At 37.5% G+C, this 25,567-nt stretch overlaps 1 protein-coding gene across 16 annotated transcripts in view; it reads right to left on the bottom strand.

Annotated features, from left to right (window-relative positions):
- The window catches only part of LOC126818826 (phosphatidylinositol-glycan biosynthesis class W protein), a 112,313-nt gene extending 90,098 nt beyond the window's left edge, over positions 1-22,215 (bottom strand). Inside the window, exon 1 of one of the 16 annotated variants that reach the window (XM_050546435.2) lies at positions 22,035-22,215. The gene's annotated coding sequence lies outside the window, so the exon portion shown is untranslated. Of the gene's footprint in view, positions 1-6,626; positions 6,644-14,744; positions 14,766-21,296; positions 21,533-21,627; positions 21,686-21,955; positions 21,977-22,034 lie in introns of those variants that run through there. The other 15 variants (XM_050546455.2, XM_050546446.2, XM_050546461.2 and 12 more) reach the window with 15 other exon arrangements.
- Between the last annotated feature and the right edge of the window lie 3,352 nt (positions 22,216-25,567).

Below are 25,567 nucleotides of genomic sequence, written 5' to 3'. Positions count from 1 at the left end.
TGAATTGACGTGTCTTTTGACCATACTGTCGATTTCCATGGTGCTGTAGTCTATGGTGCGGAGTGGTGCTGTGTCCTTGAGACCTTCATTGGCGAGTCGATCTGCCTCCTCGTTTCCTCTAATGTTGACATGTGATGGAATCCACACGAGTTCTACTTTGCTTCCCTTCTCTAAAACCCTCTGGTACAGCTGCCTGATTTCCAAAATGACTTCTGGTCTTGAGTCCGAGTTGTCATTTTGGATTGAAATCAGACTGCTCAGAGAGTCGCTTGGAATGACGAACTTACTAGTCTTTTGATGGGAAATCCATGATATAGCGTCACGAATGGCCACAAGCTCTGCAGTGTACACCGAACAGTTATTGAGCAGTTTCCTGCTTATTCCCGGTTCCCCATTTGGCAGGTATATTCCAAACGAGCTGGTGCCCCTTTCAGGATTGCGTGAGCCATCCGTGTACACATGGTCCCAGTCATCTGACGGCCAGTTGTCTTCCAGGTGTTCTAGAGAGAAAGCACGTGCAGCAGTGGGGTTGTTTTCCTTGTCGGTTTTCTGTAGTAGATCTAGATTAACCGGCGGTATAGGGAGCGTCAAAGGGGCGATTACTGGGGGGTCGTGTTCATTTATCACGAGCTCCCCCAGTCGCAGTTTCTTGATTGTTTCCCTGATACCCTGGCCGAAGCTTTTCTTTCTAGGATCTCTTACATATCTTGTCTTTTGTAGACTGACAAAAGTAGGGGATCTTTCGCCCAGTTGCGAGATCTTAGCCCAGTACCTTGTCGCTAGTTCTTTTCTTCTTAGGGATAGGGGCAACTCCCCGACTTCCTGCAGTAGTGCCTCTCTCCCAGTCCCTTGCCCTACGCCAGTCGCAATACACAGAGCTTTGTATTGGATGGTGTCAAGCTTCCTTAAGAGTAATGGCGCGCAGTTCATGAAGGCCAGAGAGCCGTAGTCTAATACAGATCGTATTAGAGCACGATACACCATCATTAGTGTGACTGTTGGCCCCCCAAGTGCTGCCCGTTATTTTCCTCATTAAGTTTAGGATTTTGGTGCATCTATCTACAGTCTCGTCGATGTGCGGTTTCCAGGTCAGCCTTCGGTCAAAGATTACGCCAAGGAACTTGGTTTGGTCCCTCTATCCCTGCTTACAAGCATGCCGACTGTTTTCTTCTCCGAGACTTTGAATCCCCAATCGTTTGCCCATGCCATGAATTTGTCTAAGGCCTTCTGCATTTTCTTTTGTAGTTCACAGAAGTTCCTCCCTTTCCTCCATATGGTACTGTCATCAGCAAATTTAGCTAACTCAGTTTTGGCGTCGAGGTAGGACGATTTCTGTATGTCGTTGATCATGATATTGAAGAGAATGGGACTGATAACCGATCCCTGAGGCGTGCCATTTTCTAATGTTTGCTCGGCACTCAAGAATCTGCCAACATTCACCTGTATCTTTCTATCGCTCAGAAAGCTTTTGATCCACCGAAACATTATGCCCGTTATACCAATACGTCCTAACTTGAAGAGCAGCCCATCTAGCCAGACTAAATCGAAAGCCTTAGTTAAATCTACGAACACGACACATAACAGGTTCCCAGAGAGGAGTGCCTGCGACATGACTTGCTGTAGTCTCACCAAGTGGTCCGTTGTTGAACGCCCTTTCCTGAACCCACTTTGATTTTCGTCGATCAGTCGGTTGCTCTCCAGATAGAACTGTAGTCGTATGTTAGCCATTGTTTCCAAGGTTTTGCACAGTGTGGATGTCAAACTTACTGGTCGATAGGACTCTGCCTTTGTTCTCTCTTTACCTGGTTTTGGAAGAGGGATGACGTTGGCTTTCCGCCATTCTTTAGGTACCTCTCCTGCCAGCCAGGATGTGTTGAAGAAGTTTAGTAGTATCCTTTTGGCATTTCTTGGCAGATGTTTGAGCATCGGGTACTTTACTTTGTCCTCACCAGCCGCACTATCCTTCTTGAGGGAAAGAGCCTTATTTAACTCCTCCTCAGAGAAGGGTAGATTGATTGGTTTAGCCCCTTCATTAGGTTCAATTTCTAATGAAGGGTGCGGTGAGTAAAAGATTTCCTTTCTCTTCAGAAACTCTGGTGATTGGTTTTCGTCCCTGCTTGCGTCAGCGAAAGCTTTTGCAAGTAGATCTGCCTTTTCATTGCCGTTGGTAACGTACTCATCTCCATTCTTTAGGTTTGGTATGTTGAATGATCTGCGCTTCCCGTTCATGGCGTTCAGCTTCTTCCAGACGGCACCTGTTTGCGTGTTTTGATTCAACGCATTACAGAATGTCATCCAGTGTCCGCTTTGTCCCTTCCGGATGGTGTCTCTTGCGGCGTATTTCAACTTCAGGTAGTTTTGGTGATTGACTTCATTGTAGTGGCGTTTCCGTAGGCGTAGTGCCTTCTTTCTTTCGTTAACCGCCTTCTGACATTCTGGAGACCACCAAGGTTTTCTAATCCTTGATTGCCCTCCAGAAGTCTTGGGAATATAGTCGTCTACGGCACCTATAATAGCACTTGTGATGTTGGCTGCGTACACGTCGATGTTGGCATCGATGATGTCTTCTTCTTTCCACCCAAGGCAGCCTACACGGAAGTTAGCCCAATCAGCCTCTTTTATTTTCCAATTGGGTTTCCCGTTATAGACTTCCCTGGTTGTTTCACATTGGATGCAGAGTTCTATCAGTAGATTGTCGCTGCCAAGTGTTTCATCTTCGTGTACTTGCCAGTCGCAGCGGTTTGCCATACCAAGCGTACAGAGCGTGAGATCCAGATGTGAAGGTGAGGCATTTCCTCCAACAAAAGTAGGGCTCTCGTCGTTCAGTACGCATAGGTCGTTCTATTCTATTATTGAGCATAGGCTAATCCCCCGACAGTCATTCCTCGGTGACCCCCACAGGACATGTTTTGCGTTGAAATCCCCGCAAAACACAAATTCGCCCTGCGGAAGCTGGTCGAGAAGTGACTGGAAGTCAACTGGTTTTCTCGTGACATCTGGGGGTACATAGACATTCACTATTGTCAATTTTGTATTATTGCTCAATGTGATGGCTATGCCCATTGCTTCTAGAGGGTCCTCTACGTCCAGCGAAACAGAAATATAATTTAAGTTATCACTGACGTAGATGGCAAGACCACTGCCACGTGTTGTGCTGCCCGGTCTGTCCCTTCTCTGACAAGTGTATCCGGGCAAGTAGATGTCGTTCTTGGTTGGTAGTAGCTTGGTTTCTTGGAGGCATATTACATCTTTGGGGTTGCGGGTGATGTATTTTCTCAGCTCAGCACATCTGGGGGCCAGTCCATTAACGTTTAGTTGTAGAACTTTTACCTGGCCCGCCATGATGACTGTCCGGATGGATGCCTCTCTGTCTTGTCTATTTATTGGTCAATTGGCGTTTCACATTCCATAGGAGGTACCTCATTAGTGTTCGTCCTTGGTGTTAAAACCGGCAAGCAACTGGGCATATCGCCAGTGCTGTAGTGACGAACATGAGATATCCTTCTACGGAGTGCGAGGATTGCCGTTTGATCGCCTTTTGTGGTTTCTTCTTCTCTTGATCTTTTTTTTACCGTGTTGATTGAATTATTAATCATGACACACAGGACATCGGGGTTGACCATGTGTGTCCTTATTTTGCCGAGTAGGTTTGTCATCTTGGTAGTTTGGTCCTCATTGGACACGGCCACCCGGAGGAACTCGATCATGAAGTTCATGAAGCCACTTTCCGTTTTAAATTTAGGAATGAAGTGTGATTCATGAACATTTGTTTTCGGTTCCTCTTCCTTCTTGGATTTGGTCTTATTCTTTGGTGTTGGTTTGTCTTTTTGGTTGGGTGCCGTGGTGGTTTTTTTCGGCGTTGTTTGGGATGTCGATGGAATCGGCCCCGGAATTGGTTTTGCAACCGGAGCCCTATTCCTGACATCTTTTTTCCTCCCTTCCTTCTTTTTCAGCATCAATGAGGCTTCATTGAAACTTACTTTCTCTTTTACCTGGATCTTTAGAGTTTCCTTGGTGTTCTGGATTTTCGGGCAATCAGGAGAGTTCGCTGCGTAATATTTACACAACATGCAATCTTTTTTCAAGCCCCTAGCAATTGTTAACGATAATCCGTGAGCTGCACGTTGACATGCTTGTCATAGATGGCAATACCAATCGATAATTTTTTTTTGTGGAAAATATATGAAATGGCAACGATCAAAGCAGGATAATTAAAGCTGATTAACTGATAATCCTGATGTTATTGCAGTATGTTCAAAGAAACCTAATGGTTCTTTGGTGGATGAGGAAAAACGTGAGTTGTCAATCATCGAGAATGGAGGCCGTGTGTTGATTGCAGTTTTACCGTTTCACGTAAAAATATTAGCAGTGGTCGGTCAATTAAGCTCGTTTACTATTTGATAAAAGAAAAACAACGAAGTATTACTAAATATACATAAATTTTCAACAATATATTATTGTCAAGTTTTATACTCGCAGATAAAACAAAACAAAACAAAGGAGAACTAGCAGTGTTAATCGCGGTCTCAACAATCGCCGATCAACTAAATAAAACGAAAGACAACTAACACAGCTGTTACTATATATCTCATAAATAAATAGTCCCAACTGTCGTTTATATTGAGTCCCAAATGTCGTTTGTGTTCAGTCCCAATCAACGCCAATCAAGTCCCAAACGTCGTCAACTGAGTCCCAAATGTCGTTTATGTTGAGTCCCAAATGACGTGATACCCATCAGTTGACCGAAATCAAAATTCTGTTCAAGGATTCAGAAAATGTAACTCCCATGTCAGTAAGTATAATATCGCGAAATTTTTCTCCTTTATACATGATAAATATTATCGCGGCGCAGCCAACCGCTGGAAATTCCAGAGATTTTGATCACCGGAAAAATGCCTCAGCAGTCAAAAAAAGTCAAAATAGGCGATTTCGGTTTTTAGTGTTGCGGTCATTTTAAAAAATTGTCTTGTAAGGATATTGTGTATAGTACTAACACCTATCACATACGGAAGAGGCGATAAGATCCCTTTACATTTGCAATGTCAAAATTAATTAAAACAAAATTTAAATTCCGAAAATCGTTTTTTTTTTGCTAAAACCCTTTTTTTTTAATCGGATCAAAATGGGAGTAAAGCACAGAGTCGTTGGTCGTAATGGGCGTACTGTGTCCAATTTTCATCAGTACCGGTGTCGTAGCAAAATTCCAATTTTTTCCCCTTACAGAATCCGTAAATTGACGAACGGCAGGAACCGTGTCAAGAACAAACAATTGAACGAATGCATGTATCGCCTTGAAATTTTCAGGGCACCTAGGTACCAACGTGAAAAGTTCCTAGCCGGAATTTGGTAGTCATGGTACCTTTGGTTCCAGTGTGGCACAAGCGCGAAGTCAAAAGCAGCTAAATATGTTGTTATGAAGGTTTTTTTTTTTACAAACTTCGGCTACCCCCCCATTTCCGACCTCGGCGCATCCAAAAATTGTCTCCAAATTAAAATCGAACACCTAGTTCCATCTCTATTTTTTTGTTTTACTTTATGTACCCCCGGGAAAATGGCCACCGCTCGCCCCCCCCTCCCCATGGTTTGGGCCCTAAAATTTCTTGTTTGAAATTGTGCTTGGGACCATAAGCCAGATACCCGGTGAGTTTCAAGTTGGTGTGCACGATAGTAGGGTTGTGACGCGCATGCGTGGGCCTACACTCGAAAACAACCTTGTCGGCACGGAAAACATCAAAGGCGAAATTCAAATTTTTGAAATATTCAAATACCAAACATTCGACCATGAGCCAGGCTATCCTGAAATGTATTAATTTCGGTAATAGGAGACAGATTCTTTAGCCACGACCAATTGTGTATGTTTTCAAGCCCATTAATGTGGATATTTCACTATTTTTCATATTCAATTCAAAATAATGACCATCATTTGGCCCAAAATAAAAATTCTGCTTTGAACGTTTTTTAGGCATTCCTTTAAGGATTCAGAAAATGTAACTCCCATGTCTGTAAGTAAAATATCGCAAAACCAAAGTGATTTTTCACGTTTCAAGATGGTGGCACTTCCGGAATGGGCTACAAACTCCATTTTCTTTGAACGAATCAGAAGTGTCGTAGCTAGTACAGAAAAAACATTTCAAGGCAATCTGACCTATATTTCGTCGATTTTTTTGAAAATTTTGATCCTCAATTTCATCAAGGGGAGATAATTTTGAAATTTTCTAATGACATCTTTCAAGTCGCATCGGTAAGATCTACTTACATACTAAATTTCATGAAAATCGTGCAACTATAAAAGAAGTTGTCAAGTTGGTTTCAACTTCCAGTTCGAAATCACAGCTACAATTTTTCGAAATTCAAAAATCCAAAATAGCAGATTTGAAGTAATTGTCTCAATGTACTCAAAGAAATTTTTTTTAGTAAAATAGGTCAAATAGTCACAAAGTTACATGCATTCGTTCGTAAAATTCGGTGATTTCGGATTCGTAAAACGTTTTGAAAATATATTTAATCAACAGCCACCACCCATTTTTGGGGGGATAGGTAAAAGTTTCAGAAAGATCCTATGGTTAGATTCTGAGAAATCCGATTTGTGGACAAAACACACCAAAAAAAAAAATAATAATAATAACTAGATCTGCTACTGTCCCATGCAGATATGAAAGCTTTCATATTCATCGTCACGTGACATGGATTATATCAAGTATCTGAAAAGAAAAAAGAAAAACAAAAAATAATTATCAAAATCGGTGAAAAACTCGCGAAGTTACAAGTCTAAATAAATATAGTGAGAAACATATTTTTCCTCAAATTTTGGCGGCCATTTTGGAAATCGGACGGCTTCAACCGAAAATGACGTCACAGAAGTGACATAATATCAAAATCTTCTTCAGTGACAAATCTTTCTTCAGAAACAACCGGTCCCCAAATATTGTTGCGATTGCGACAATCCTAAATAAACGTTCACATGGTTAGTACCCTACCTCGCTGAGGCTCAACATTTTAAAATTGACAGTCTACTCAAGACTTTTGTTGAGTTTCCGACCACCGCAGCTGTACAGACTGGGTCATTGAGCGTATTTATTTATGCCAAATGAATAACTTAAGAAGACCACACACAAAATTTGGCTAAATTTACCCTGAACATGATTTGATAGTAAACTTATAAAAAAAATCTTGAAAAAAAAATGCCAAAACGTTGCTTTTTTCAGAATAATCTGTTGATTTGAAAAATATATGATTCATTCACAAACATGTGTCATGTAACAGCAGCTGTAGAATGTTATTGCGAACATTAAAGATGGCTGCCAAAATGGCATTTAGCAAAGTGACCCGGAAGTCCATCAGCCAAATTTGAACACTTCGGGCACCAGGCTAACTGAAAATCATGGTTGAATTTATTCATCAAATTGGTAATGATACTCCGAAATCCGAGGTCTGCCACATGGACTACTATGAGCACAAATTTCGAATTAGCTTTGAGGAACAACCACCACCCAGACAGCGCCACTACTGCCTACTTTTATATCGAATTTCAACTGTCAAGGGATCGTTTAGGAGCATGCCAATGTTTTTCGTACCATCCGAATGACTAGACACTGATCGAACACCCGACCTCCAGTGTCTTACCCACTTAGTTAGAGTAATAAAGATAGTATTTCACAGCCTATTAAGGCAACTGAGTATGATTTAATGCATTGCAGAACATTAACTTGACAATTTAGTCGTTTTTTTTACAGGTTTTGAAAGTGCATGAACTAACCAATGAATGGAATGAACGGAAACTCATTGAAAATCGTTTAACCAAAACAATTGAAGATATAGAACAAATTTGTGCACATCATCGCTACACGCTAGGTATAGGCTGGAAACAAGGAAAACAATGTATGCATCCTGAATATATTATTCAAAAGGGTAAAAAAGCAGCTCCAGTACGAGCAGCACCTATATCCATGACCCTTCAATTGTCATCTTTTTATGGTGTACATGTACCGGTTGGTTCAGTTGTATGTAACTCCCATCGAAAGCAGCATTATGCAAATACACAGCAGCAAACATCAGAAACACAGTCTCAAGAGACATCTGAATCTAAGCTAACTGATGATGAGGATTTTGTACCAGAAGAAGTATTCGTTGATACAGATGAACTTGATTTGTCGCTTGAAACTGGAAATAATATTTGTACATCTCTAGGAATGAGTCCAATTAAGTTTCAGTTTAAAAGAAAACTTGAAAATGTTGATGAGTCAACTAAAAAGCAAATGAGGTGGAAATACAAACGCATGGACGGAGGAGTCACTAAAAAGGAGATTTTCAGATTCAATTGCACCTGGCCAATCGAAGGAGTTTTTATCAATTTTAAACAATGAAACTAGTGAAGCAACTGATGAAACTGAAATATCTAATGAAATAGCAAAGCTTGTGGATTTATATAAAAACAGTGACATAATGGCTAGATGTGTTATTTTATCACTAATTGATCATACTAAGTACTCCAAGAACTTTTTATCAGAAGTATTTAGCTGCTCCAAGTACAGAATTGACCAAGCAAGAAAATGGAGAGCATCATACAAAGGGTTGATTCTTCCTCAAAAGCCACAATTTACAAGACAAAAACTTTCCATTCCAAAGTCTGAGCACTTCTTGGACTTTATTTTTTCAAGTGGATTGTTACAGGATGTGTCCTATGGTGTTTCAAAAATAAAATATGACAGTGGTGATGTCCAGACAGTTGCTCGTGCAATTGTAACCAGTAAATACAGTCACACTATTGCTTTGTACCATAAAATTTCTTATGAATCATTATCAGACTCTAGTTTAATGAGAATTTTAAATGCAATTAAACCTTCTCAAAGAAAATGCCTTGCTGGTTTAAATGACACTGCCGCTGCAGGTATGAATGCATTTGCAATACTTGAACAGCTCGCTTCAAAATTTGGTAAAAAATCCTCCATAGAAAAACTGGAACGATCAAGAAGATACCTAAAAACTCGATATCAACTACATTGCAGTGAACTTGAAACAGATATTGCATCTCATTCAACAACATTTTCTCTTTCTGATCCACAAAATATTGAATTGCCGTCAGATACATACATGTCTGGCTCAATATGTTACAAATGCAATGAGTTGTGTGAAGTTCTAGAGAAAATGAACCAACTAGCAAAAGACCATTTACATGAAGAAGAAGTGCTGTATGATATAAACATTTCAATCAACAATATATTGGATTACATGAAGCATTTAATGACTGACTCTCAACAGAAGAAAGCAAAAATTGATGCATATCTGCAATTAGACAACAAAACTGCATTTTGGCTGAAGGATTATGGCCAGAAGGTGTTACCAGTTAAGTTTCGTGAAGGACAGAAAGAATACTTCGAGAAGAGGAGTATGAGCAAGCACATTGATGTATTTTTCTTAAAAGAAAACAATTGTCTGAAGAAACATGTGTATTTTACTGTCATATACCGCTGTAATCAAGGTATTTCATCTGTTATCTCTATTGCTGATCTCGACCAATTCCACAAAGATGAACCAAATATAGTAAATCTTTTTGCAAAGTCAGATAACGCTAACTGTTATCATGGTAACTATTCAGCTGAGTCAATGTATGAACTCTGCAAAAGTAAAGATTTGAATCTGCTACGCTATGACTTTAATGAACCATGCTGCAGAAAAGACCAGTGTGACAGAGAAAGTGCATCAGCTAAAACTATATTGCGAAGTTATGTGGATGCCGGTAATGATCTTTTAACTGCCAAAGATTTGAGTAATGCAGTTCAGTATGGTTATGATGTAAAAGATGGTATGGTTGCTGTAGCTAGAGTAGAAAATGTAGAGCTAACTGGTCCTAAAATTCAAAACATTTCTTACTACCATTCATACAAGTTTCAAGATGATGGTATGGTTTTATGGCGATACTATAACTTTGGTCAAGGAGTTAAAATCCCATACAGTAAGCTTTTTGTGAAACCATCTATTGAGCTTATTGTTCCATTTAAAAAAAAAGATGGAACACTTCAAAGAATGGCATCCAGAAAAGAAACGAAGAAAAGAGACTGCCATGGATTAAATATGCTTCCATATCGTCAGCAAACAGACTGCAGTCAATCTTTCAAAACGTCTAATGAGTTAGATGAGCATTTATTATCTGGGCGGCATCATGAAGCAGAGGAAGCTTCCTCTTTAGACAAAGTGAAAAAAATATTCGTTGAAAAAATGAAAGCCACTTCGCAGGTACACAATTCTTCCATCACTGCTGCTGTCAAGACAACTGACACTCCAGCTAATAACCAATATACAAAATTGTTTCAAAATCAAGGATGGGCTTTGCCAGTAAGAAGCACATTTCGCTTTACAAACAAACCAAAAAAAGTACTTCATCAATATTTCATAAAAGGAGAAAAAACTGGGAAGAAGATGTCACCTGAGGAAGTACACGCTTTACTACGCAAAGATCTTTCTGCCGATGAGTATGTTACAACTACAAGCCAACAAATACAATCTTTATTTTCAAGATGGAGTAAACTATTAAGTGAAGGAAAGGAGATTACACCAACAACGAGTGAAAATGAAACCATAGACGAGGATCAAACTGATGACAGCGGAGAAGAGGATTTTTATGAGAGCAAGTTACGTCGCCTTGCTACAGAAATGTCAGGCATGTGGCTAAAGGATGACTGGGTGGTGATTGTGTATGATAATGTATGGTACCCAGGAGTTGTCACTGAGGTAAAATGCTTAATTTATACTACTGGGTAGTTAAAATCAAAATGAGTAATGTTTTTATTATTAAAAAATGTTACTCAAAATGTTTCTGGCTTATTGATAACTTTCTTAATCAAAACTTATCTTAAAATCAACTGCTTCTTAGTCGTTTTTTTTTTGTTTTGAAATCTTGAAATTTCATTGTTTGTCATTTTAAAAGATTATATCAAAATGAGGTTTTCTATTATCACATTTTAAAACTTTATCCGTTTTTTTTTTTGTTTTTAGGTAACAGACTGGAACTATTGTTGATTGTATGCAGAATGTAGCCATTGGAAAAAACTGTTTTCGTTGGCCTACTATAAAACATACAATGATTTATTCTGATGAAGAAGTATTGTGTATCATTTGCCCCCCCCCCCCCCATACCAATTAACCAAAGAGGAGATTGTCTGGAAACAACAGATTTTGTTGAAACATATAAACTATTTTTGAAGAAGTAAATAATTAGGACCAAGGCAGTAATTTTGAAAGAAAGACCATAGCATAAATTAAAAATGATTAAAACTTAATTTTTTTTTAAAATACCAATGTTCATGTGATATTTAAGCTTGCATATTTTTATTTTGTAAAACCTCATAAATGAAAGAAATTTTTTAATGATTAAAGACTTTTTTTTGAATATGTAACTTTACAAGTATGTTAAATTGATTTTACAGAGTAACAAATATTATATCTCCAAATTTTGAAAGTGTAGAAAACAAGTTTGGCTAATTTTTTAATGGAACGTTATCTTAAGGTGACAAGGCCATGTGGGCCACAAGGTCAAACTCAAGGTCAAAGTAAAGTATTTTTTGTAAAAAGACATGTTATAAAAGATTAGTTTTTAAAGGAGTAGGTCAATATCCCATAGGTTTCTACTTACAAAATTACACTTTTATGGTTTATGTTTAAATTTTAGTGTTTTGTTTCTTTTTTTAAAACCTGGGGCATCGGCCATTGTGGAGCAACAAAGAGGGTGAAAATGGACAAAAAAAATATTTTTAAATTTAAATATATAGAAAAGCCTTTATTTTCCCATGAATGTTTTTGTATTTTAGAGACATTATTTGGGTAGTCTTGCAACATCACTTTAGGAAATTGTGGGATACCCAAGGCTTTTAGAGAAAACGACCCTTGAAAAAGCTCGAAAAATTCATTTTCGCACACTTTTGAGCCATGACATTTAGTCAAGCCAAAGGTATCCCACAGGTTTCTCACTATTTTTCATCCCTACTTATAGCAGTTAACAAGAACCACCCAAATAACCTATGGGTAAGCATGTACTTTGTTGTAATTTTTCAGTTAAAGTTCTCCAAAAGCTGTTTTTGAAAATTTGAGTAAATATTCAAGCTCCCATATCTCGGCAACCGTCAAAATATCGATTTCTGTTTTTCGAATTGTGATTTTGGTACTAAATGGTACAGTATGTTGAAAAATTAGAGAATTTGAAGGTGGTCACTAAAGAAAGTCTTGATTTTTGCCTGGATCTTACAGAAAGTGGCTCTTAATTTCTCCAAGGGGAGATAAGTTAGGACATATCTGATGGTATCGTTGAAGTTGGGTCAATGAGATCTACATACATTCCAAATTTCATGAAAATCGTACCAATATTTAAGAAGTTGTCAATTCTGATTTACTTCCGGGACGAAATGACAATGACGTAATTTTAGAAATTTGAAAATCGGAAATAGCAGATTCAAGGTACTCAAAGAATTTTTTTTTAGTAAAATAGGTCACAGAGTTATGGGTATGTAGGTCAATTTCTTTTTTCGTAAAATTCGGTGATTTCGGATTTGTAAAACGTTTTGAAAATATATTGATTCCAAGGCCACTCCCCATTCTTGGAAGGAGGCTAACCAGAAATGTATTAATTTTTGGAAATATGAAACGAATTCACAAATTGTGTTCCAAATGTTTTTTAGGCATTCCTTCAAGGATTCAGAAAATGTAACTCCCATGTCTGTAAGTAAAATATTGCAAAAGCTCTATGGATTTTTGACGTTTCAAGATGGTGGCACTTCCGGTTCAATCGGCAGACTTTATATTTTGTGTACACATCAGTACTTTCTTATCTAGTACAGAAACAAAATTTCAAGGCAATCTGACCTATATTTCGTCGATTATTTTGAAAAAATTAATCCTTACTTTAATCAAGCGAAGATAATTTAGAAAATTTCTGATGACATCTCCCAAGTCGCATCGCTAAGATCTACTTACCTTACATACTAAATTTCATGAAAATCGTGCAACTATTAAAGAAATTGTCAAGTTGATCTCAACTTCCGGTTCAAAATCACAGCAACGAATTTTCGAAATTCGAAAATTCGAATTTGCAGATTTGAAGTAAATGTTTCAAGGTACCCAAAGAAAAAAGAATTAGTAAAATAGCTCAAATAGTCACAAAGTTATGTACAGCAATGTAGGTCAAATGCATTTGTTTGTAAAATTCGGTGATTTCGGATTCGAAAAACTTTTCGAAAATATATTTTGGGGGGGATAGGTAAAAGTTTCAGAAAGATCCTATTGTTAGACTCTGAGAAATCCGATTTGTGGACAAAACACAAAAAAACCCAAAAAACTAGATCTGCTCATCTTCCATGCAGATATGAAAGCTTTCATCGTCACGTGACATGGATTATATCAAGTATCTTTAAAGAAAAGAGAATAAGAAAAAAAGATAGGTTGCCAGGCAACAAAACATATGTCCACAGCAGCTAAATCGTCCGAGTAGTCGACAAGGGTTGCACATATTTATTCTTTTGTAGGTAATTAGGGGAATTTAATAGACAATTTCATACACATGACACATGGCCGTAACTCTGGAAGCAATCTACAGAAATTGTTCAAATTCGACAGGCTTTTTTCGTTTTACTAATTGAAATAATGCATATAAATTTCATACAGATCGGATGATAACTTTTGTTGTTCGAAAGTCCACAAAGTTTAACAAAGTAAATCAAGGGCCATAACTCTATAAACGTAATTGACGGAAATTGCTGACATTCAATAGGCTTGTTCGTCTTCATTTCATTAATTTAGGTGAAAACTGAAACTCAATAGGCTTGTTCGTTTTACTAATTTAAATGATACATATAAATTTCATACAGATCTGATAATAACTTTTGTTGTTCGAGCATTTACAAGGTACAACAAAGTGAAACAAGGGCCATAACTCACGGCGTGATTAACGAAAATTGCTGAAATTCAATAGGCTTCTTCATTTCACTAATTTAAATGATGCATATCAATTTCAAACAGATCGGATGATAACTGTTGTCATTAGAGCGTTCACAAGATTCAACAAAGAGAAACAAGGGCCATAACTCTAGATGTAATAAACGGACATTGCTGAAATTCAATAGGCTTCTTTGTTTTACTAATTTAAATGATGCATATAAATTTCATACAAATTGGTTGATAACTTTTGTCGTTAGAGCGTTCATAAGGTGCAACAAAGTGAAACAAGGGCCATAACTCCAGAAGAAATTAACAGAAGTTATTGAAATTCAATAGGCGTCTTCATCTCACTAATGTAAACAACATATATTAATTTCAAAACAATCGGTTGATAAATGTAGTCTGTAGAGTGTTCACAAGACAGACGGACGGGGACAACGGCAATATACGACCACATTTCCATGTGGGCGTATAATAATTATCAAAATCGGTGAGAAACATTGCACCCAGGCAAAAAAATAATCTAAAAACTAAAGGGAAATAACTGAGACTTGGATTGCTGTAATCGGAATGACTTCCCGTTCCAGAAGTTTCAGATAAATGGCTTGATATTTAAAAATGTGACGGATGAGAAAATGAAATAAAAATGGCGGGAAAGAAATAAAAAAGGGCAGGATACGCCCACATTTTGCAAGAGATGGATAGAGAACAAGTTATACAAAAGGCGATTTTTCGTACAATCAGGGCCCATAATTCAGAAAGTTACGATCCGATATGTGCAAATATCGAAAGGAACTAAGATCTTTGGGTTATAAACTTACATTTCAAGTTTCAACAAAATCAGAAGAAAAATTGTGTCGTCTAGAGAGTCCACAATGTTGATATACCGTATTTTTACACTATTTGAGTACAATGAGCTTCCATTTTGTCTGTCAGTTTAGGTCCGATTGTTACGAAATTCGAACTCAACCATCTTTAAGGTGTAATGGTGATATATTCAAACACTTTTTTAAATCGGATAAAAATTATGACCTCTATAGGGTCCACAAGCTAAAAACGTGATTTTTCGCAAAATCAGGGGCCATAATTCAGGAAGTTACTTTCCGATATGCGCGAATGTCGAAAGGACCCGAGATCTTTGGGTTAGAAACTTACGTTTCAAGTTTCAACAAAATTGGATAAAAATTGTGACCTCTATGGGTCATTCTCCAATGTTGTACAAAATGCTGTCCCGATAAACTAACGACTCAAAAAAAATAATGCAATATACCCAAATAATTTTTTTCTAGTTTATATTACGTGTTCTAATGTTATTTGTCAATGCTTTATCATTTTATTTGTTTGTGACAGAAAATAAACATGTATTTGAAATCCGAATAGACGAAATGTATATAAAATAGCATGTCCCGATCCCCGGTACTTGATATGCAGAATCCTTATATTTAAATTCTATAGCTGATGGAACTATGCAAATATTATTTTAGTGATCAGTATTAAATCCTCAAATATATAATTCATCATTTTGTCCACCAGGACCCACAAATCGCGAGAAAAAAACAAATATTTATTGTCCCGAAATTTTTTATCAACACCGTCACCACATCTGTTTCGCTGGCTTAATGTCTGAGTCTATGACCTAATCACTACTAGCATTCGTCATAGAAACGTCCAATGGCGGCATTTATAAACAAGATTAGACTTAACGATCGATATCCTTTTAATTTTTAGGTAAGTACAAAACCATGTATTGATTTTACTACGTATTTTAATTCACCCTCAACACCACAACGCTCTTTGCAGAAAAAACATAAAAATTTTTGATGACACATTAGTAGTTTCTAACAGTTTTTAATGAAAAGATTTGGTTTGCCCAAGTTTCAGGCAAAGCGGAGTAATACCCTACCGGTAGGATCTATTTTTTACACCATTTCTCAACTCCATAACGATCAACACTCTCGTATTGTCAAATGCGTTATGGTGATGAGAATGTGTTATGGTGTTGATAATGATATGTTTTAGTAATAATTAATTCACATTAAAATGGTTATTTTTTCTTTCAGACTACTAATATTCATCATGCCACTTACAGCGAAAGAAAGTGCCAAGCGATATCGCGAGAGAATAAGAGCTGACCCAGTAAAACACAACAATTACCTATCTAAAGAAAGAGACAGATGGAAGTCCAGAAATGAGAGAAATAAAGTAAACAAAATAGAAAACATGACTGAAAGGGAAAAGAGAATAAAACGAAGAAAATGGAGAGAAGCAAGCAAGAAACATTATTGTAAGAAAGTGATTGAAAAGAAGGCTAATGAATTTTTGGAACTGAATTCCCCACCAAACTCACCTGAAGAAGCACCACTATGTTGGCCAAGACGCGGAAGGAGACGTGTAGTATTTCGGAATAGATCACGAACTAATAGAAGACTTCAATCTGTTGAACAAGCTCTGGCCAATCAACAACGTCTAGTTGAGAAATATGAGAAAAGACTAAACAGGTTAAAGTCTCCATCTGTCCCTGATAAGAACTCACCAAGATCGAAGACAAACTAGCTAATAGGTAAAGCTGGTGTTTCCAATACCATAAGAAGAACCTTGTTGTTTCATCATGTTCTGTGAGAGGAATTAAAAACCAAAGCAGCACAAATGAAGGAGAAAAATGGAAAAAGAAAAAAAGAGGAGGTAATCTGTGGGAAAATCTTAGAAAAATATTGTTTATTAGATGAAGCAAGAAAACAACTCAAAACTTCAAGACGGATTATTAAAAATAAAGATTCTTGTTCAAAAACTGGAGGAAGACCAGGTATCCCCATTAAATACCAGCAGCTTGTGAAAATTTTTTACCTTCGCGATGATAATATTCAAATGAAGACCGGAAAGAAAGATACAGTCACCAAGAACAAAGTTAAAATGCAAAAGCGTCTTTTGACGGACACGTTACAAAATCTTCATGCAAAGTTTTGCGCTGAAAATACTTTCGTAAAACTGTCATATTCATCATTTTGTAGGTTACGCCCATTCTGGGTGAAACCTGCATAATATGTAAAAAACACGAAAATGTTCAACTACTCATTGATCGACTTCTCTTTATGAAAACCTTAAACACAGAGTTCAGCTCGGTGGAGAAACTAACAAAATCTGTATGCTGTATTGATAGTCAAAAAGATGAAATGGATTGTATGACTGGTTTATGTATTGAATGTAAACAGAAAAGAGTCAGTGTCGACTGCAGAGAAAATATGGAAACAGACATACTGGTTCCAATGGAATACAGTGAAGAAAACAATAACCTCCAAGAAGACAGCTACTGAAGAAAAAGAAATAAAGATTGTAGTGCAGAAATGGTGATTGCCCTTGACGAACTATTGCCAGATATATGTCAACACGTGTATAACATCCAACACCAATTTAGGCAGTCGAAAATTCTGAAAGATCAATGCGCTAATAGTCCAAGAGATGCCATAATTCACATCGATTTCTCAGAGAACTGGGAGTGTAAATACAACAACGAAATTCAATCTGTTCACTTCGGGGGATCCCACGTCCAGGTGACCTTACATACAGGGGTCATTTATGTTCAAGACAAGTGTGTATCATTTTGTACCATATCCGATTCAAACAGACATGATCCACCGTCAATATCTCGACCCCGTTTTTAGTTATATAAGTCTTCACCACAGAGAAGTTAAATTTCTTCATTTTCAAAGTAATGGGCCTAGTAACCAATATCGCAATAAATCAAACTTCCACTACATGTCAAAGATAACATTTGAAAGACTACCGGAATTCATTTCATGATTATGATCATGATAATGTAGGGCGCGTCGTTTTACCCAACAGGCCGAACTCCAAAAAAACACATAACAATTTGCGTCCACTACATGTCAAAGATACCATTTGAAAGGGGTTTCCATGCAATTACATGGGATTATTGGGAGGCTGGCCATGGTAAAGTAGCGCCGGATGGAGTAGGGGCCGTAATTAAAAGAACAGCCGACTCTTTGGTTTCTAGAGGTATGGACATACCAAATGCTGAAAGCTTATTTGAGAAACTTGTTGCGAAATCTTTAAATGTTCAGCTATTTTATTTGTCATCTGATGCAATTTCAACTTACGATTCCATTTTGCCTAACAATTTGGAGGTAATTAAAGGTACTTTGACAGTTCATCAAGCATTTACAGAAACCAGCGGTGAGATCACTGTAAGAAATCTCAGTTGCTATTGCAGTGACGTATTGCCAGAAATATGTAGTTGTTTAAAGCCGAAAGTACATAACACGGATCCTGCAAAGGTCACAAAACTACATGAAGATGTTTTACCTACCCCAGAAAAAAGCACTGACACAAGTAAGGATAGTCTCCTTGATATCCCAGAATCAATTAGAGATCCTGCAAATTTCACAAAACTACATGAATATGTTTTACCTACCCCAGAAAAAAGCACTGACACAAGTAAGGATAGCCTCCTTGATATCCCAGAAGCAGATGTTTTACCTGAACGATTGTTTAATAAATGGTGCATCGTTGACTATGATAAGAAGCCATTTCTTGAGAAAATATTACAAGCGGATGGAGATGGCATTGAAGTAACCACAATGAAACCAATCGGCGATAACAAGTTTGTTTGGCCAGCAGTCAAAGACATCCTTTGGTACGAATATAGCAAGATTATAACCTTAATAACAGATCCTGAGCGCATTAGTTCCAGGGGAGAGTTGTATCAAGTGCCCCGTCAGATTTGGTCAAAGGTTTTGAAAAAAGTCGAGACAACGTAGGCTAATTCAAAAACAGTAATATACTGTAATTAAAGATTACAACAAGACTTCATTGTTCACTTTATTAGTTTTTGTAATAACAAAATGTCTGTTGTATTTTGTTTTTATGTCATTTCAATAAAGAATAGTTTAATGATTTGCTTTGTTTGATAGGTCTTGAAAAATTTACGTCCAAAAAATTTCGGTTCACCAAATTTTCCTGACATCGTGGTTTTTCATGTCAGTGGTTCATGACAGAGGACCTGATAAGGAACAGGGTCTAGTCGTTCGGATGGGAAGAAAACGAAGAACCTGTGTACACCTGAAAAAACTCCTTGTCAGTTGAAATTTAATTGCTGTCCAGACAAATTTCCCTCAGAGCACAATGCATGGTGTATCTCTGTCTGCATGGTGTATCTCCGTCTTCATTAAACAGGTTTGAGTAGAACAGTAGGACGTTCAACCCCATTCATTCGTTCATAATCTACACAATCTACATTGTTAAACAGAACAGTGGTGTTATCAGTGCATCTAACTGAATACTCAACACCAAAACAACATTTTAACACCGTAACAAACCAGGTTTTTCTATTTTTTTACAATAGTTTTTGTTAAATTTTAAGTTCCAATGCCTTGTATGTAATACTAAAGTTGTTTAATTTCATTATTTGGTATCATTAGCAATAATTTATATATATTCATAATAAAAACAGACAAGCCAACAGTGAGGCTGATGTCCCCAGCCAAAATCCCCAAATAAATATATGACACATATTAATTAATCGCACATCTATTTTTTTTTCAAAAGTATCGAACAATCAAACTGATTATCAACTATACACTAAGTTTCATCACTCTCTATCAGATATGCCCCAAAGCATAGACCAAGGAAATTGCTTATCTCTGCAATAGCTTTAGCTCGATATGTTAATCATTGAACTCAGTCAAGACGAACATCTACATCAAGTTTAAACATTCTACCTCAATTAGATGAAGAGTTATTGTGTTCCAAAGTCTCGGCCAATGAAATTGCTTATCGCTCTGCTTACCCTGAGCAGAAAATGCTCAATATCGAACTTAGTCAAGGTATTGATGTAATGAAACTATACACCAAGTTTCATCACTCTCACTTAATTGGAACTAAAGTTTTCGTGTCCCAAAGCATCAACCAATCAAATTGCTTATCTCTACTTACCCTAAGCAGAAAATGCTCATCTTCACACTTCATCAAGGCATTGACCTAAGAAACACCTACACCAAGCTTGAACATTTTAGCTCAATTAGAAGGAGAGTTATTGTGTTCCAAAGTTTGGCCAATCAAATTGCTTATAGCTCTGCTTAGACAAGAGCAGAAAATGCTCATTATCGAACTTAGTCAAGGTATTGATGTAATGAAACTATACACTAAGTTTCATCACTCTCACTTAATTGGAACTAAAGTTATCGTGTCCCAAAGCTTCAATCAATCAAATTGCTTATCTCTACTTACCCTAAGCAGAAAATGCCCATCTTCACACTCCATCAAGGCATTGACCCAATAAAAACCTACACCAAGTTTGAACAATTTAGCTCATCTAGAAGGAGAGTTATTGTGTTCCAAAATCTTGGCCAATCAAATTGCTTATCGTTCTGCTTACCCTGAGCAGAAAATGCTCATTATCGAACTTAGTCAAGGTATTGATGTACCGTACGGTACTGAAACTATACACCAAGTTTCATCACTCTCACTTAATTAGAACTTAAGTTATCGTGTCCCAAAGCATCGACCAATCAAATTGCTTATCTCTGCTTAACCTAATCCGAAAATGCTCATCTTCGAACTCCATCAAGGCATTTACCTAATAAACACCTACACCAAGTTTGAACATTCTAGGTCAATTAGAAGGAGAGTTATTGTGTCCCAAAAAGTGTGACGGACGGACGGACGGGAGACAGACAGACAGACAGACACATTTTAATAGTCCCCTGCTTTCTTCGAAAGACGGGGGACAAAAATAAAAACATGTATTATAGACAAAAACTAAAAAGCGGTATTGTCGTCTTATATTTAAAGTTGCTTTATTCAAAAAAATATAGGAAAATTTGATATTCAGTAAAGAAAATGGTTATTTGGTTGTAGAAACTATAAAACTAATATTTGTGATTTTGACTATGAGAAAATATTGAAATATTCTTGATTTGACGTTGTTGAGAAATTCGAACGAAATGCTACAAATTATTAAAAAAAATGTGTAAAAGTATAATTGAAAAAATTTGCCATTGTCGATTTCTGTAGCAGAAAGATTGGAAAATAAATCCATACAATTCATCTAATGATAAACCAGATTTTATATTTTAATAATTTAGATGCCCAAATTGTACAACTTTGGAGAATGACCCGTCCACAAGCTAAAAACGCAATTTTTCGTACAATCAGGGGCCATACTCCATGAAGTTACAGTCTGATACATGCCAATATCGAAAAGAACCGAGATTTTAGGGAGATAAACCTATATTTTTTAAGTTTCGTTGAAATTGGATAAAAATTGTGACCTGTCCGTAGATTCTTCTTATTATGGCTCGGCAGCCACTTTTATAAATTAGCGTACGTAGCCGTTGGATTTGATCAAATTGTTTCACCTTTATTTCAGTTTCTTTCAACAACATAGGAAAAGGTACGAATCAATTTGAGGTAGGAAGTGAAGTACGAAACGGCTCATGTGAGGTACGAATGAACTAAGTTAGTAAGTACGAAACAGCCAGGTTACGAAACAGCTGACAGTGACATCCATTTTCCATTGGGCAAACCTCGACAGATTCTACAAATCTAATCTCGGCTGTTTGACCATTTCCGCCATATTTGAACTATTTTAAAGGTTCCGAATGAAAAATGGCTGCCCCCATGGAGATTTCTGTGGAGAGTGTGTTATATCAACAAACGTCACGTTTGGCATTGGGTTTGGGGAATTACCAGTGAATTTTATCAAACCAGCAGCCTTGAGACAATATCTCTGCTCATTTAGGTATATACACTCTATAAAAGACGCAATTTGGGACTTTTTTGTAAAAGCGACACGTTTTCCTGTTTAAAGTAAACCGGCAGCCGCATCGCAAATGCATGGGCGTAGGTACATATCACTTACTGCCATACAGCCGAGATTAGATGTAGGGTAACGGAATCTGTCGAGATTTGCCGAGTGATCCATTTTCACAACATTACATTTAAACCATTTCAAAAACTCATCATATCACTAAACCGTGATTTAGTTAAACCTCCATTATAATAATATTTTTTGTACTTTTAACGCTGAATCTTCTTTTCTCCACCCAAAAATAAGACATTATATATTGCTAAATAAATATTGACTAACACCTCACCTGTTAAAAATTCGACTCTGTATGACGGGTCTATTCTATTGGGAACTCTCTTAATCTGGAGCCCGACTAATCACCGGAAATTACCGGAATTCGCCGGAATTTACATGCAATCACCGGAATTCTGTTGAACACACCGGAATTAATTTCGAAAACTTCCGATTTCTCCCACAAAACTAATTTATATTCAATGTATAATACCTAATAATAAAATAAATAACTAGTTCCATCTCTCCACAGACCAAGCGAAGGCGGTGATAACAAAATTGTATGTGTAGGTCAAGGTGGTATCCAGACAACTCATCCCAAAGACAATTCATCCCAAGACAACTCATCCCAATATAAGACAACTCATCCCAAGTTAGAAGACAACTCATCCCAACAAATATAACTTTTTAGTGATATTTGTTTCAATACAATTGCTATCTTTGAAGACCACTCAGACCATAACCAATCAGAATTTGTTATCTTAATCAAATTGATATTGTTGTTTTAATCAAATTGGTGATTACTCTTTGTTTTATTCCAATTGATATTGTTGTTGTAATAAATTGATGATTACTGTTTGTATTACTGTTTTAGTACTTTGTTGTTTTAACACATTGGTAGATTGTCTTTTGACTTGGGATGAGTTGTCTTTAAAAGTGGGATGAGTTGTCTTTTATTGGGATGAGTTGTCTGGGATGAGTTGTCTTTGGGATGAGTTGTCAGGGAATCGGTCAAGGTGTATTTATTTGAAAGAGTATCGCAATTCACTTAAATTAATTACAATTGCTAGGCTAGAAAAACAGACTATTTCAAAGATATTAAACATACATTATGCAATAGTTAATCTGGCTATTGCAGATCTTTCTTTAGGCCTGAAATGTTATCTAAATTATTAATTAGACATTCAACGTATCCAGAACATAATCGAATTTCGATGTAATCGCTATCCTGCGATGTTTATTGGATTAGGTTCCGATTTGCTGTTCGACTTCTCTATTCATGATTTAATCTTTGGGTTATAAAGTTACATTTCAAGTTTCATCAAAATCAGAAGAAAATTGTGACCTCTAGAGAGTCCACAACGTTCTTTTTCACCCGATACGTTTGAGGTCATACGCCTGTAGCGGGAAAAATGTTAACCATTAGAGACTTTTGGCAACCGTAATTTCCTGGTCCGTATCGCGTATGGATTTTGGGTGTGACGTCATCAATGTCTGTGTATTTCTCATACGTGATACGGCACACGGATACGGCAGCACGTATGGAACGGCTTTCATACGGAAATGGTCCGTATAACACTCGTCTTTTTGCTACTTTTATACGCTGAAATGTTGCATCATAGCGTTTTTATGAATCTATGTGTATCCTAGAACACGAAGGTGTATATTTGATGTGATTTCAACAGTGATAACGACTGGAATTTAATCATTATTTTTGATGGGTTTTTCTCAGAATTTTCATATTTTTCCCGCCTGTCTGCATACTGGTTGATCTACGGGCTAAACTTTCTGAAATGATACATTAGTGAAACCAAAAATTGCTAAAATCTGCCAAAACTCTAAAACTACATTGACGCAACGTATCACGCATACGATACGGATACGGAATACGGATGGGAAAAATCCGCTAGCCAAAAGTCTCTATTGTCAACGCTTACAAGTAGTGACAAGGTATACCGCCATACCGCACGGTATTCTTGTCAGACGCTGTTAGCGCAATGAAATAAGAACAATATTCATTCCTTAACTATGGTGGCTGTTAGCTATGGTGGCTGTTAGCGGCCATTCAAATGAATCTAAATCGTTGCCTTGTGAAGAAGGCGACAAGTCGACGAAATCAACCCGCCGACACGACAAAATAACCAGACGAATGTCGCCTTCATTTTGTCGTGTCGGCGGGTTGATTTCGTCGACTTGTCGTGCGGCGACTTTTCAAACTCGAGTATGCGCATTTGCTGATTGGATAACTTCCGAGGCGACAAGTCGCCGCACAACAAGTCGAAATAATTGTATTTCGTCGACTTGTCGCCTTGTCGGTTGTGAATAAGTCGAAGGCGACAAGTCGCAGCACGACGTATGGAAGCGTATTTGGGTCACTACTTATTGAAATAATATCGCAACACATCGAACTAAAATATGTCAACTTCATGAGTTATATTACAAAAAATCGACTTAAGTCGACTCGACGCATTAAATTCACCTCTAAACGACAAAAACTATGTCGATAGGTTTACATCATGCCAATAGTCGATTTGACTCTAAATCAACAATCCGGTTTCCTCCCACTGCTAAAGACCCCTACGCGCAAGCGAATTATTGAAATAAAATTAACGTCCACTCGACACAAACTAGGTCATTTCGGGACTAACATATGGTTTAATTTTAGGGGTCTTTAGCAGTGGGAGGAAACCGGAGGACCCGGAGAAAACCCACTAGGTTGGACAGGCAACCCTACTCTTTGTCACGTACAACCGGGGATTCGAAACCACGACAGTTGACTCAATGACAGGCCTTATGATACAGTGCGCCTTATGATACAGAGGTGAATTTAATGCGTCGAGTCGACTTTATTAAGTCGATTTTTTGTAATATAACTCATGAAGTTGACATATTTTAGTTCGGTGTGCTGCGATATTATCTCAATAAGTAGTGACCCAAATACGCTTCCATACACGACGAAATGAACCCGCCGACACGACAAAATAACCCGACGATCGTCGCCTTCATTTTGTCGTGTCGGCGGGTTCATTTCGTCGTGCGGCGACTTGTCGCCTTGTCAGGTTGTGAATAAGTCGAAGGCGATTTGTCGCCTCGGAAGTTAATTTGTGCGCATGCAAGATATCCAATCAGCAAATGTGCATGCTCGAGTTTGACAAAATGAAGGCGACGATCGTTGAGTTATTTTGTCGTGTCGGCGGGTTGATTTCGTTGACTTGTCGCCTTCTTCACAAGGCGACGATTTAGATTCATTTGAATGGCCGCTAACAGCCACAACCCGACAAGGCGACGAAATACAATTATTTCGACTTGTCACCTCGGAAGTTAATCTGTGAGCATGCAAGTTATCCAATCAGCAAATGCGCATGCTCGAGTTTGAGAAGTCGACAAGTCGACGAAATCAACCCGCCGACACGACAAAATGAAGGCGACGATCGTCAGGTTATTTTGTCGTGTCGGTGGGTTGATTTCGTCGACTTGTCGCCTTTTTCACAAGGCGACGATTTAGATTCATTTGAATGGCCGCTAACAGCCACCATACTTAACTGTTGTTTAATTGGTCAATAGTAACCTATCGACATGCTTTTAACACATTAAAAAAACTTTCTTGTAACCATAATGGCTTCTTTTGTACGTATTAATTTCTATTCTAAAAAACTTTTATACATTGCATTTTTGCAGAATGTAGGCTAAAGTGTTAACTGGAATTAATTTTGCAAGATGAATTTGATTCCATAATTGCAATTAGTGACTTAAAACCATATGTTATCATTAACTTTAATTAATAAGTCACAATCCGGAGTAGGCTACCCATCATACCCACGTGCTTTC

The sequence above is a fragment of the Patella vulgata genome, chromosome 4 (assembly GCF_932274485.2).
Source record: "Patella vulgata chromosome 4, xgPatVulg1.2, whole genome shotgun sequence".
Taxonomy (NCBI): Eukaryota; Metazoa; Mollusca; class Gastropoda; family Patellidae; genus Patella; species Patella vulgata.
This window is presented reverse-complemented; position numbering and strand designations above follow the sequence as displayed.